Source organism: the organism of the source record quoted next, unplaced genomic scaffold (assembly GCF_019419815.1).
Source record: "Pyrus x bretschneideri cultivar Hongxiangsu unplaced genomic scaffold, Pyrus_bretschneideri_v1 Contig11, whole genome shotgun sequence".
NCBI classification, from domain to species: Eukaryota; Viridiplantae; Streptophyta; class Magnoliopsida; order Rosales; family Rosaceae; genus Pyrus; species Pyrus x bretschneideri.
In genome coordinates this window covers 9,084,193-9,098,507 of record NW_025999402.1, presented here as the reverse complement: position 1 = coordinate 9,098,507, position 14,315 = coordinate 9,084,193, and positions in this window count along the sequence as shown.

The window sequence follows — 14,315 nt, the reverse complement described above, 5'->3', positions numbered from 1 at the left end:
AGTCTAAATTGAAAGTAGAGCGGATATTACTAAGAACCTTCAATGAATTCCAAACAACTGTAGCTTTAGAGCACTCCCTCAAAAGATGAATTAAATTTTCATCAGGGCCACCACAAATAGGACAACTAGTATCTAATATGAAAAATTAAATATGTCAAATTAGTAATTTTGATTTAGATATGTCAAATTAAAGTAAATTAATTCAAATAAAAAATTAAATCCATACAATAAAATTAAAATTTTAAAAAATTTACGCTAGAAAATATTTTATTGTGCGAAAGATTAGTATAACAAACAATTGATATAATTAGGTTTTGTGTGATAAAAATTTTCGCCGCACGTTGCATAAATTTATGAGATAAGGACTTTCTAGATGAACCATGTGTCACATTTCAGACCCGACTCAACTCCACCGTAGCACGATATGGTCGACTTTGGGTCCCGACCACGTCCTCACAGTTTTGTTTATGAGAACTCAGACGAGAACTTCCCAATGGGTCATCCATCCTGGGAATGCTTTCGCCTGAACTCTTTTAACTTCAAGTTCCAATGGAACCCGAAGCCAGTAAGTTCCCAAAATACCTTGTGCTACCATGCGCTGCGAATTATTTTTCATCACAATAAGTGTTTTTTGTAGCAGTGGTAATGCAATCTCCCTAGCATTTTTCATATTGTTCAATTAATACACAATTAATCGACCAACTCTTTGACATTCACAAAACGGTATTATGATCGATCGCATAATTTGTTATGTATAAAAGTAAAAATAAATGATTCGGCCCATTGAAGTATAAAGGTGGGCATCATTTTATACCACACTATATATCTAGTAATTAAGAAGACATTAACATATATGCATACAAGAAATGCGACCAAATTATATGCATCCTCCCAACTTTTTATGGTAGATACAATTAAGACTTCATATGTGATTACCTTAATTGCTTAGTAAAAAAAAGACTACCTTAACTGATTCCATTACTAAATGTTATTACAGGAAGATATTAGAAATATATTAGTGAAAACAGTGTCCTATTTTGTCAACTTTATTAGTGAATGCGCTGTAAATTCATGAACTTTATCTGAGTAATTAGCTAGGCTAGACATCTGTAAGTACACTTGTAAATAAAATTTTCCATTTCTGAAATTAGACTTAATTACATGTGTCATTAAATTATTTTATAGATGAGTGCTTTACTTGTGATGTTAATCTATTCGATGCCTTTGTCTTTTCTTGTAGGTATATATAAATAGGACTACAAAGACAAAGCAGTGGAGTACTTCGAAGAGGCCAGTGAAGGTTAGTGAGTGCTTAGCTTCCTATAGTTCTTCTCTATATCAAGGCTTGCAGAGATATCAGAAACTTGCTCAGCCAACTAATTAAAAGGCTTTGATTCTGATTTCTATGATGCAGATCTAGCCATTTTATGCACCATTTTTCATCATCTTCTCTCTTTTTTCACTGTTTTTTTATCAGAAACATAGCCAACTATTTAAACAAACTCTGATTTACGTGATTTCTTTTTGTGTAGATTTACCTTTGGTTTTGATTTACGTGATTCTCGTTTTCCTTTTGTTAATGTTTATCATTTCACATAGCCAACTAAAAGGCTTTGGTTTTGATTGCTATGATGCGTATTTAGCCTTTCCAAATAACATTTTCATCATCTTTTTTTTTTCACTGTTTTTTTTATCAGACACACAGATAACCAACTGATTAAACAAGCTTTGATTTATGTATTTTCTTTTTTGTGTAGATTTACCTTTGTTTTGTAGCTAGAATTCTCATTTTTCTGTGATGCACATTTAAGCTTTGTATATACCATTCTCATGATTATCTCTTTTGCTTCTTCTTTTTCTCAATCAAATCATACTTTTTGATCATGTTATCCATCCTTGATGAAGAGATATTTAAGATCTGTATGTGTATCATATATTTTCTTGTTAATTATGTATTCACTCTAAACCCTCCTCTCTTCATCATGATCTGCAGGATTCAAGGTACTCAAGCTTTGGATTAATTTTGGAAGAATTCTTGCAAGCAACTAGCTAGAAGATAAAAAAATTAAAAAGTCAGTATGCTCTCTTTGACACTTGTAGTAAGATCTGTGCATGCATAGCATAAACTGTTCAGCATATCCTACTAGCTAACCTCTCTTAGTTGGTAACATGATTTCTTTGACACTTGCAATGCAATATTCATGCATGACACAATTTCCATGCTATACCTCTACCTAATTGTCAGATTTTACAAAATTTTGTTCTTATAGAGGACGACAGTGATGTACAATTACCATTTTAAATAATATTTAATTGTAGATAAACTACAAAATCCGACTTATCAATTAATTTATCAAATGTTTGAACTCGACTTTTCATATAGGATCATGTTTCACTTATTTTGATAGAAAAATCTATGCACACGTGGAGCATGTCATAGCTACATGCATCTTCAAATTAAGAGTACTTTATAATCTTTTATGAACTGAGTCTGAAAAAAGTGAAAAGATTGTAACATACACCTAATTTGAAGATACATATAGTTATGACATGTGTCATATGTTCATAATTAGCATTTACATTAAAAAAAAGAAGTGAAATATTATCCTACTTGAAAAGTCGAGCTCAAATATCTGATAAATTAACATTAAATTTTTGAATTCGACACATTAAAATTTTGCATCCAAGTTATATACCAGACATGCCATAAGCATTTCGTTGGATCTGAGTTGAGTGGTTAGTTGTTGCCTTAAGAACTAGGGTAATGAGAAAGAAACCAATATCGAGTTGATACGTCGAAAAAAACACTGGGTTTAAAATGGCCAATCATCAATTGGTTCGGTGAAACCTGGGGTGGGAAAAAACTCACACCTCTCTCTAGCCTTGCTCCGTCCTCCCCTCTGTCCTCATTCCTCACCTTCAGCCCCTATGTTCTTCCGTCCTATCTTCCCTTTCTCGCCGATTCCTCCTCCGTCTCATCTCCTATCCCATTTCCTCTTCTTCCACCGGCTTCTACAACACCTCTTTCTAGTTGGGTAGAGTCAGGTTATTATCTTTCTTATTGATAACGACCTAATTTTGTTTTCTCCTGCACTACTGAGCGTGTTGGTCGTGTCCACGGCGGTGGTAGTTCGGGTGTTCGTGGTTGTTCGATGTTCATGTCTGAAGCCATTGATCTCTCCGTTGGTTGGATTTAGTTTACTAAGGCATGCCCTTTGGAGGCTTCAACCTCGATCCTTTGGTTTTAGGTTAGTGATGTTGGCTGGCTACAACAGGTGTCGTCAGTGGCCTTGGCGTGGCATTCCTATGCTACGCACGCCACTCTTTGATGTCTTTGCCAAGCACATGGCCTCCAAGTTGAGGCCTTTGCCGTTGCCATTGAAAATTTGATGCACACTTGCCCAAGTCATTGCTTCAGTTTATGGGTAGTTGTCGGAATAATTCAGAAGATGACTTGAAAGATTTCAATTTTTTCATGTGGCCTTGGTGTTCATAGATCTTATATTTTTCCCAGTCAGCGAAAACCCTTGGCGGTTTTTGGTGCTAACGATTTTATACTTGTTACTATGGGCTCGTGGTGGCGACGATGACAATGTCGACGGTGGCTCTGGCGTGTTATGGGATCTACTCTGCCACTTAAGCCCCAAGCCCTTATTTTTCTTACTACCCACGCACCCACATGTTCCTGCAAACCACGCCTTTTGCCATGTCTGTACTCGTGTCTTCGCTAGGGACACGTCATCTACTTTAGTTTAGCTTTAAGCATTTGTTTGTAGTGCCGTGAGCGAGTTGGGTTAGTAGATTTTATGTTGCTCCGATAATATGTTACGATTTGTGTGGCCTTGATGACTTTATGTCAGGGTACCGGTGTAAGAATTGTTGCTTCTGCTGTCTTTGTGATAGTTTTACACGGTATTTTTGTTTGTGTTGGTTTATTATGGTAGCTGTATAGAGGTTTAAAATCATTTGCATCTTATGCAAATTATCTTCAGATCAAGAAATTAATCACTGAAGAAATTGTACCTATATTAATTTGATTGTTTTTAGTAATAAAACACTATATCTTTTCTATTAAAAGAAAAAAAAAAGGTGTCCAGACCGCCCTAACCATTGATTCGGTCAGTTTGTGGTCAAAACGATCACCCTCAGATAAGATTAATATACACAAACCAAAACTACTCTTATTGCTTAAGGAGAAGGATCTATAAAAGCGAGAGCCACTTGTGGGTTTTTGAAGAAAGAAGTTGGTTACACTATAAAATTATATGGTAACAAAAGGAGTAACCATGAGGGGTGGGTCTTGGGGTCGAGCTTCTTTCTTCTTTTGCACTCGATAGCCAGTTTCCGTATGACCTAAGGAAAACCTTTACATGCGTTTGTTACCTTTTGAGAGGCCTATGGCCCATAGAAACTATCTACTTGAGACTGTCCCTTAGCCCGTAGATCTTGACATGAAGAATTCTAACTCTTCTAAAGTGGTATCTCATTAATGGCTCGAACCCTCCCCAAGTTGTCTTCTTTGCCATCCACCCAAGCTGCATAAAAAACCAAGGCCAATCCCAGGGAATTGCCTGTATGAATTTTGACCTATCACTAGACTTTATCTTTCACACATTTCTCACAATTTATAAAGGAAAAGAATAGAAACAGCGCGAATAGTTGTAAAGAATTAGGAGTGACCCCCACTTATATGATTTTTTTTGTTTGTAAAAAATAGAATTCCATCTCCTAACGCAACCTACTTGTGTTCAATTATATACAAAATGAGGAACTCACAAATAGATTAGGATAAGTCTCTTGTACTCGCATCTTTATTCATGTGGTATTCGATAAATAATCATGTGGTCTTACTATAGCTAGATATTCCATTAATTTGTTAAATGCACATATTCTTATTTCTTCTTATATTAACAATTTTCCGTAAGGATTTTAATTTGATTGCCATACGTACTAGCTGTTAAAAATGGATTTGTCAATATATTTATGCAATTATGGAAGCTTTTTAAATATATATACATTCTATGTTTTATTCTAATTGTCTACCTTATTTATTTTTTTCTTTTTTCTTTTTTTTTTTGAGAAAAGATTTATTATTTTCTTTAGCATATTGTATATTGTTTATGTAATCACATTACTTTTTCACTTAGTTCTTTGTGATAGCCTTTTTTTTTTATTATTTTTTTAATTTATAATCGTTCATTTTATTTTGAACTTTTGTTGTCACACTTTTATTTTCTACGTAAATTTTGATTGACATTTTTTGCATTTTTTTTTTCCTTCAGGATCTCTATATATACTTTATTAGCTATGTCAACCAATCAGAGCAACTCCTGCAACAACATCCTTGAAGTCACTTCAAAACCTACAACCAAAAAAGGGGTAATGCGGGAATTCTAGCTTCAATATAAATGGATTTGTAATATGCATGCTTGCCTCCCATTATATATACAAATCTTAAGAATGTAACGATTAATTATTATTTTAATGTAATAAAAATTAATTATAACTCATTAAATACAAAAGCAAGAGCATACATGGCAACGTCAAGCGTCAGTTTGAGTGTTGTTCAATGAGATCGTATTATAATTTTGAAATTATGTTAGAGTAGTTGTTCATTATAAATTTTCATTAATTATGAAATTATGTTAGAGTAGTTGTTCAATGAGATCGCATTATAATTTTGCATATTTATTTTTTAAAATGTTTACTTTTAATCATTTTTCAGCAAGAGCATACGGATGGTACTAAAGTAGACGCATATAGCTAATTAATTACTGTATAAAAATAAGCTGATCAATTGTAATACTAATTAAACAAGTTGATCAAATTTTCTTAATTACAATTAAATGCCTGCAGCAGGAGCAAGTAGAAACTGCTGACCAGCATGTAATGGATGTAATTGTGGCTGATCCTGATTTTAAAGAACAAGTGACAGTTGCAGTTGATGAGAAAGTTCATGTTGTGGGAAATGAGCAAGTTGTTCTGAACAATGAACAAGTGGACGATCTACCTGAGCAAATAGAGATGATGAATGAAGATGAACAGGCAAATGAGAAACCAATTATTTCTGAGAACCAAGAGAATTTAATCGGCAGTGGTGGATTCGATGATGATGAGCAGGATTCTGCAGCAATGCTGCTTCAGCCTCATGATCAACAGTAATATTTATACATATCGTTGTACTATAGATTAATTTGTTCTCTAATTTTGGGTCTAATCATAGATTTAAATTGACATCTTACGATACACAAATAGGCCGGTGTTGGAAGAGCCCCAACCCCAAGAGGCATTTGAGATAGGTGTTGGCGCTGGCAGCAGTCCGGTTACTCCAGGGTACTACGGGATCCCTTCACTCTCCACTGATTCCGCATTAGCAGGGCCATGGTCAACCTTCTCTTCAACTGCGGTATTATCCCTCTCGTGTACTAATATTATATAGTTATTTCTATAAATAAATTCAAGGGAATTTTAGAATGATATATTTTTCCTAATATTTTTGTAAATTTGATGTGCATGATATATTTTGAAATGCCAATACACAGCAACTTCCATATGCATATATGTTATTCCTTTTACTTGATGAGGAATTACCATTTATTATTATTGTTTAGGTGAATTATGCACCTGCAGCCAAAGCGTCCATGAAGTACACACTCAACTCTGAGCAAATTCTCATGGGCCATATCCCTGGAAATAATCAGCAGTCAAGTGTTCCTCTGCCAAGCGGCATCCAGCAGTCTTTTCACCAACACTTTCAACAAATGCCTATGTATGTGTGTGTGCGCGTAAGCTAATTACCTCAGTATTTTATATTATATTTTTTTTGGACAATATGTATTATATAATTAATATTGACAACCATTTTTGTTGCCATATTAGCTATCAGTTATTCACCAATCACTATACTATGAATACTACCAATTCAATATAATATATAATTGTGATAATTGGTTCCCAATGAATCACATTAACCCTAGCTGCGTTTCTTACTTCTTTATTTAGTTTTCAACAAAACATGGCATCTGAAGACAGCCGAAGCAATCGTATGTTTTTTCCCATTGATGATCAAGTTCCACTGAGGAGCTTCGAAACTGGCGGTGCAAGTGGTTACACAAATGCCACCAACAATATCCCAGTGGTGAGGAATTAATTGATATTATTTTTATTTGTGAAATTCGATGATAAACATGGTCTTCATATCTTACATAAATTAATTTCATATTTTCTATTATGTTGGTCCTTGTCGATATATGCAGGCACAGTTGGATAATGGAAATGGTGGATCCCCCTACATGAGGACGCAGACAATTGCTCCCTTGAGTCCCCAGCAACCCATGCAGCTGCATCAGCCTGTAACTCTTTTTGGGTATAATTAATTAATTAATCACGTATCATAAGTGTCTATGAGTTTAATTCTTATAATATATAACTCTCTGTGTGTTTGTATATATTATACATATTTGAATTGAATCTTCTAGTTATTGTCTTATAGTTAAATAATTTTCTCCTATTGATTTTCAAATTTTAATTATTGTTTATAGTTAATTCCCGATTAATAAACCTGGCTGTTGGTATTATTATTATTTTTTTTATATTTTTTATGCTGAGTTATTTGGTAATTGGTAGTCTTTTCTTCTTCTTAAAGAGAGTGAGCGAAATGTTAACTCATATTAGTTATATATAAGAAAACGGAATGTTATACATAATATTAATCCCTTATATTTATATTGGAAAATAGAGAATATGTGAATTGATACATTGGACCTCCTTTTTTAAATTAAAAAAAGTTGAAAAATATTACCTTTGTATCGAGTCATATTTCAATTAAAATATCAAAATATTAGCTTTCCAAATATAGATTAAATGGAAATTAGTATTCACTAACTCAGTATTGTACTTGCTTTGGAAAAAAAAGAGTAATGTAGTTGCATCATATATATAGGTCCCCCGAAATCCAATTTCATGGGCTGATGGCAAATCAATCTGCTGCTGCATCCAATGGCAGCCTTCCATCGGCCGGATACCAGAACATCGCCATTCAAGTAAGCATTATTTCTTCCTAAAATTTATACTTTCTGTATAATTTTGTTTCCTTTGACACTGACAATCACGGAAACATATATATCACAGTTATGAAGTAGATGTGCTTGTTCTTGATTACGTTTAATTGGTCCTCACAGGAACGTGTTTTAAGTACCTTACATACCAGTAACACTTAAAAAACCCTAGAAAAATATTCAAGATATCATCACATTCACCTATAGATAGTAGCTCTGCCTCCTCCATATAAATACATGTAGCAATATTTAGACCTAGCAGACACACACATTACTTTCCACCACCGTTTTAGATCGATATATCTGGTTCCGAATCCTTTTTCAGCAAGGGATGCCTTCGAGCTTTACGAACGTGAATGCGTACGACCAGCTGGCGGGAGAGTTTCAGAGGCCTGCTGCAATGGTACGTACTACTCTAATTAATCTAATCTAGTGATTTTTCGTTTTGTCTCATTTTATCAGTGATATGATATATATTCTCCATTACATATACGTAGATTCCAACGAACAACTGGCAAGGGAGCATGAATTTTCCAGTTCCAAACTATAGCAACAGTGCTCCAGCTCCTCCCCCTAGGTAATTAATTATTAATCATCTTTTATTATCAAATTCATTGGTTAAATTAATTTCATATGCATGTTATTTTTAAAGAATATTGTCTTTGATGACTTATATTTTGCTTACCAATGCTGCAATGGCAGCATGGTTTATATACAGTTTGCATATACACGCATGCAATAAACAACAATAAAGGTGGCAGAAACTAAACAACAATAAGGGTGACAGAAACTAAACAACAATAAAGGCTTCAGAAGCCATGTGATTGTCTGGCTGGGAGTATTCCTTCTGTTGTCCAGGTTGTACAGCAGCTAGTGGGATTATTAGTGGACAGCATGGGATTATTAGTGGACAACATTAGCTTCATCATCCCCCCGCAAGCTCATGAGCGGACGACGAACGAGCTTGGACTTTAAGAAATGAAAACGATCAGCAGATAAGCCCTTGGTGAATATGTCTGCAATCTGAAAAGTAGTAGACACATGATAGACATTTAATGACTTTGCCACTACAAGCTCACGCACAAAATGATAATCCACAACAACATGTTTTGTTCGAGCATGGAACACGGGATTAGATGCCAATGCAATGGAGCTTGTGTTATCACACCAAATTAAAGGAGTCGAAATACGGATGCAAAGCTCCTGCAGCAGTTGTTGGATCCAAACAAGTTCAGTTGCAGTGATGGCCAACTGCCGATATTCGGATTCGGTACTTGAACGAGCAACTGTGCGTTGCTTTTTGGAGCTCCAAGATATTAAATTTGGACCAAAATATATGCAAAAACCACCAGTGGAGCGTCTAGTGTCTGGATCCCCGGCATAGTCCGAGTCTGAAAATCCAACCAAATCAGTACCATTGCGACTAAACTGAAGCCCGTCCTCAGGTGTGCCTTTTAAGTAACGAAGGATGCGTTTTACTGCAATCCAATGAACTGAGGTGGGCTGGTGCATATGCTGACATACCTGATTTACTGCATACGTGATGTCAGGTCTGGTGATGGTTAAGTATTGCAGAGCGCCGACCACACTGCGGTAGCTGGTAGGATTAGGCAAGGGAACACCATCAAGAGAATGAAGTGGGGAGCTAGATTGAGCTGGAGTAGCACAAGGCTTGGTGTCCAACATATCTACACGCTGCAACAAATCGAGAACATATTTTGTCTGCTTTAGATGTAACCCATCAGCTCCACGAGTTGCTTCAAGACCCAAGAAAAAATGGAGGGGTCCCAAATCTTTCATAGAAAAACTCTGACCAAGTGCATGGATAAGGGAGTCAACATGAGAGCATTGATTACCTGTGATAAGGATGTCGTCAACATAGATTAGAAGAATCAAATATACTCCATGATTATTAAAAATGAAGAGAGAATGATCTGCTTGTGATGCCACAAAACCCAAATCAAGAAGATATTTAGAAAAGCGATGAAACCATGCTCTTGGGGCTTGTTTCAAGCCATATAAGGACTTGCGTAAACGACAAACATGATGAGGATACTCGGGGTCTTCAAAACCACGTGGTTGTTTCATGAAAACTTCTTCAGAGAGATTCCCGTGCAAAAACGCATTTTGGACATCAAGTTGGCGTATAGGCCAATTATAAGAAACTGCAAGGGCAAGAACCAGACGAATGGTGACATGCTTAACCACCGGACTAAACGTCTCCGTGTAATCAACACCCATCGTTTGATGAAATCCATTGGCAACAAGACGAGCTTTATATCGCTCCACTGTACCGTCAGATTTCCGCTTTGTGCGATAGACCCACTTGCAAGGAAGAACATGAGTAGCAGTTGAAGAAGGTACCAACTCCCATGTACCAGCAGCTTTCAAGGCCTTAAACTCCAATGTCATTGCATCACGCCAATGAGATAATTGATTTGCCTCGCGAAACGAGGTTGGTTCAGAATCAGGAGCTTGTAATGATGTCAATAAAGCATATTTGGGGTTTGGTTTTCGAATGCTAGATTTAGACCGAGTGAGCATGGGATGGGGAGTAGAAGCGGAGGAAGGTGGAGGAGCCTCATTAATGGAAATCAAACTGTCAGAGCTATCAGGAGCAGGTTGAGAATGAGGTGGCGAGGAAAGTGAAGGTGTAGACAATGGTGAACTTGAGGAAGGTTGCAAGGGGAAGAGAGCTGCTGCACTAGAAGAGGATGTTAGAGTATGAGGAATAGAAATATGAGATGATGAAGGTACCTGAGGGAGAGGTGGTAAGGGAGAAGGAGTGATAACCACGGGAGAGTAAGCTTCTGACGGCAAGACTGAGGAGAATTGTGTAGGGTTGTCGAATGGAAAAGTTTCCTCATCAAAAACCACATGACGTGACAAATAAACTCGTCCATTTGACATATCATAACAGCGATAGCCCTGATGATGAAGTGAGTAACCAATGAAAACACATTTTTTTGAACGAAATTCCAATTTATTTTTATTATAAGGGCGTAAATAGGGAAAGCAAGCACAACCGAAAACACGAAGACATAAAAAAGAGGGCTTGCGACTATACAATTTTTCATAAGGCGAAATATAATTCAATTGGCGTGCTAGAAGACGGTTAATTAAATAAACTGAGGTGTTGAAAGCATCCACCCAAAAAGAAGAAGGCATTTTAGCAGTGGCAAGTAAAGTAAGACCCATGTCAACAATATGGCGTTGTTTCCGTTCAGCAGCACCATTTTGTTCAGGAGTATGAGGGCATGTTAACTGGTGCTCAATACCATTATTAATTAAAAATTGTTGAAATTCCTTACTCATAAATTCACCCCCGCCATCAGTTTGGAAAGATTTTATCTTATAAACAGTATGGATAAATAGAAGATTTTCAACAAGCAATTTAAATTTTTGAAAATAAGAAAAAGCTTCATGTTTAAATCTCATAGGAAATATCCAAGTATAACGAGAGTAATCATCAAGAAATATTATAAAATACTTGGAACCCTTAACAGAGACAATTGGTGAAGTCCAAACATCACAATGAATCAATTGAAGAGGACAAACTGAAACTGATGGAGACAAAGCAAATGGTAATTTAGTGCTTTTGCCCAATGGGCAAGTAGGGCAAAAACTAGGGAACTTAGAATCCTTAATAGGAATAGAGGACATATTTTTTTTAAAAATTGCAGGAGATAGATGACTGAAACGCTGATGCCACATAAATGAAGAGGTTCGTTGTCCAAATAATGCCACGTTCTTGAAAGGAAACTTCGACAAACCCACACGAAACGGATACAATCCATTCTCACTCTTGCCGTGGAAAAGCGTCTTCCCCGTGGATAGATCCTTCACAAAGAAATCAGTAGGAGTGAAAATGAAGTAGCAATGATTATCACAACAAAAGCGATGAACGCTCAGTAGATTAGTAGAAGCAGAAGGACAATGCAACACAGAATTTAAAGGAAATTGAGACACGAAACCGGAACCAATATGCTTTATAGACAAACCTGCACCATTACCAACCGCGACTTGGTCTTGGCCAATATATTCTGTGGAGAGGCTCAAATTAGCTAAATCATTGGTGATGTGTGACGATGCGCCACTGTCGGTATACCATGTAGGGGACCGTGCATTAACCACAGGAGAGGCAGCCATCATCGCATGAGATTGTGGATAGCGGCCTTCGGAAAAAGGAGACTTGAAACAATTTGCGGTAGAATGACGATGATCACCACAATAGTTACAAATATTAGAGGAAGATGGAGCATCCGCAGCATGGTTGGGAAGATAAGAAGAGCGACGAAGACCAGCATTTGGTGTAGGAAGAAGTCCTCGATTCTGAAACGAGCCACGACCGGATCCACCATGAAACAAACCACTGTTTGAACCACCACGACGACCAACAAAAGGATTACCAGCACCGCGACCTTGAAAAAAGCCACGACCTTGAAAACCACCACGACGGAATGAGAATGTATGACCATTTCCTTGGTGAAGTGTGGTTCCACGACCAGGATTAGGAGTGGAGCCAGTAGGGGCAAAGAGAGCTGTAGTGGTGTGATCAGGATTGAAAGTAGGGCTATAGTCGTCCATACGGCTTTCAGCGCTCAAGAGCAAAGCAACCATATCGTCAAGACTCATAGGATTTTCTCTTGCTTGAACCGAAGTAACTATACTTTCGAAAGCAGGACCAACACCATTCAAAATTAGTTCCATAAGATCATCGTCATCAACAGGTTTTCCCGCAAGAGCCAATTGATCAGCAAAGTTAGTTAATTTATCAACATAGTCTGTGATGGACATGTTACCTCTTTTAGTGGACTGCATCTGGTGCTTAAGTTGAAGAACACGGGTGCGAGATTGAGAAGCAAAACGTGTTTTCAGAGTATCCCAATCAGCTCGGGATGTGTCACAGGTTGCGACGATGGAAAGCACATTGGGTGTCAAAGTTGAGTTAATCCAACTCAACAATTGTTGGTCCTGTCGCTGCCAAGTTACGTACTCGGAATTCAGAGTAGTAGTATTCTCAAGAAACTTGGTTGGACATGTTTTTGTACCATCAACATAGGCAACAAGATCATTACTTTTAAGTAAGGGATTAAACTGGGCAAGCCACAACATGTAATTGGTTCGATCAAGTTTGATGGAAACCAGATAGGAAATATTAGGAAGGGAGCTGGTAAGAAGAGAAGAAGAAGCAGCCATGGAAGCGGAAGAAAATTTGAGAAGAAGAGAAGGCAGAAAAAAAAAGAAGAAAAAAAAAAAAATACAGTCGCGAGCTTGCTGGGTTAGAGGAAGGAGGAAACAGATGCAGGAGGTTTTGTCGTTAGACAAATGGCTCCGATACCATAAAGAATATTGTCTTTGATGACTTATATTTTGCTTACCAATGCTGCAATGGCAGCATGGTTTATATACAGTTTGCATATACACGCATGCAATAAACAACAATAAAGGTGGCAGAAACTAAACAACAATAAAGGCGTCAGAAGCCATGTGATTGTCTGGCTGGGAGTATTCCTTCTGTTGTCCAGGTTGTACAGCAGCTAGTGGGATTATTAGTGGACAGCATGGGATTATTAGTGGACAGCATTAGCTTCATCAATTTTCACTGTCATGTGTACTTTCTATATTCAGCAGTAATCTTCTCAAATTAATTATGTGTAATTTCCTGCAGGGCGATCAAGAACTCCCTGTATGATCCGAAGTACGAAGCCATGGGGTTACCCATTGATCCGCATCTGCGAATGTTTCTTGCTCAGCAGAGACGTGAAAATGGTGAGTATTCTCATTAAGTTCTACAGTAATCAGGGTTTATACGTACCAATTAATTAAGTTCAAAAATAGCTAAAAACAAATATATTAATATATTAAGCTTTATATTTTTGTGGTTGCAGGGGGAGAATGATAAGCCATAAGAGCAATGCGGGACAAAACAATAAGAGTTTAATTGCTATATTTTTGCTGGAGCCGCAGTTGCAGAAAAGTTGTCGTCTGATTTTTATTTAGTAGTAATAAAATGAAGAACCCCGGAAAGGGATGTGAGACCCAATATCATATACATTGGTGTTCTGGAAACTGTATTTGCATTGCATGGTTTTTATTGGTATTTTCGGATGACATATTAAGTTGAGTTTTGGTTAATTAATTATTTTGGTTATTCGTGTGAATATTTGATTGCATGTTTAATTTGCATAACAAATAGTCATCTTGCATCTATAATTCAGAACGTACGTATGCATGGTGATTTTTTTGCAATGTTAA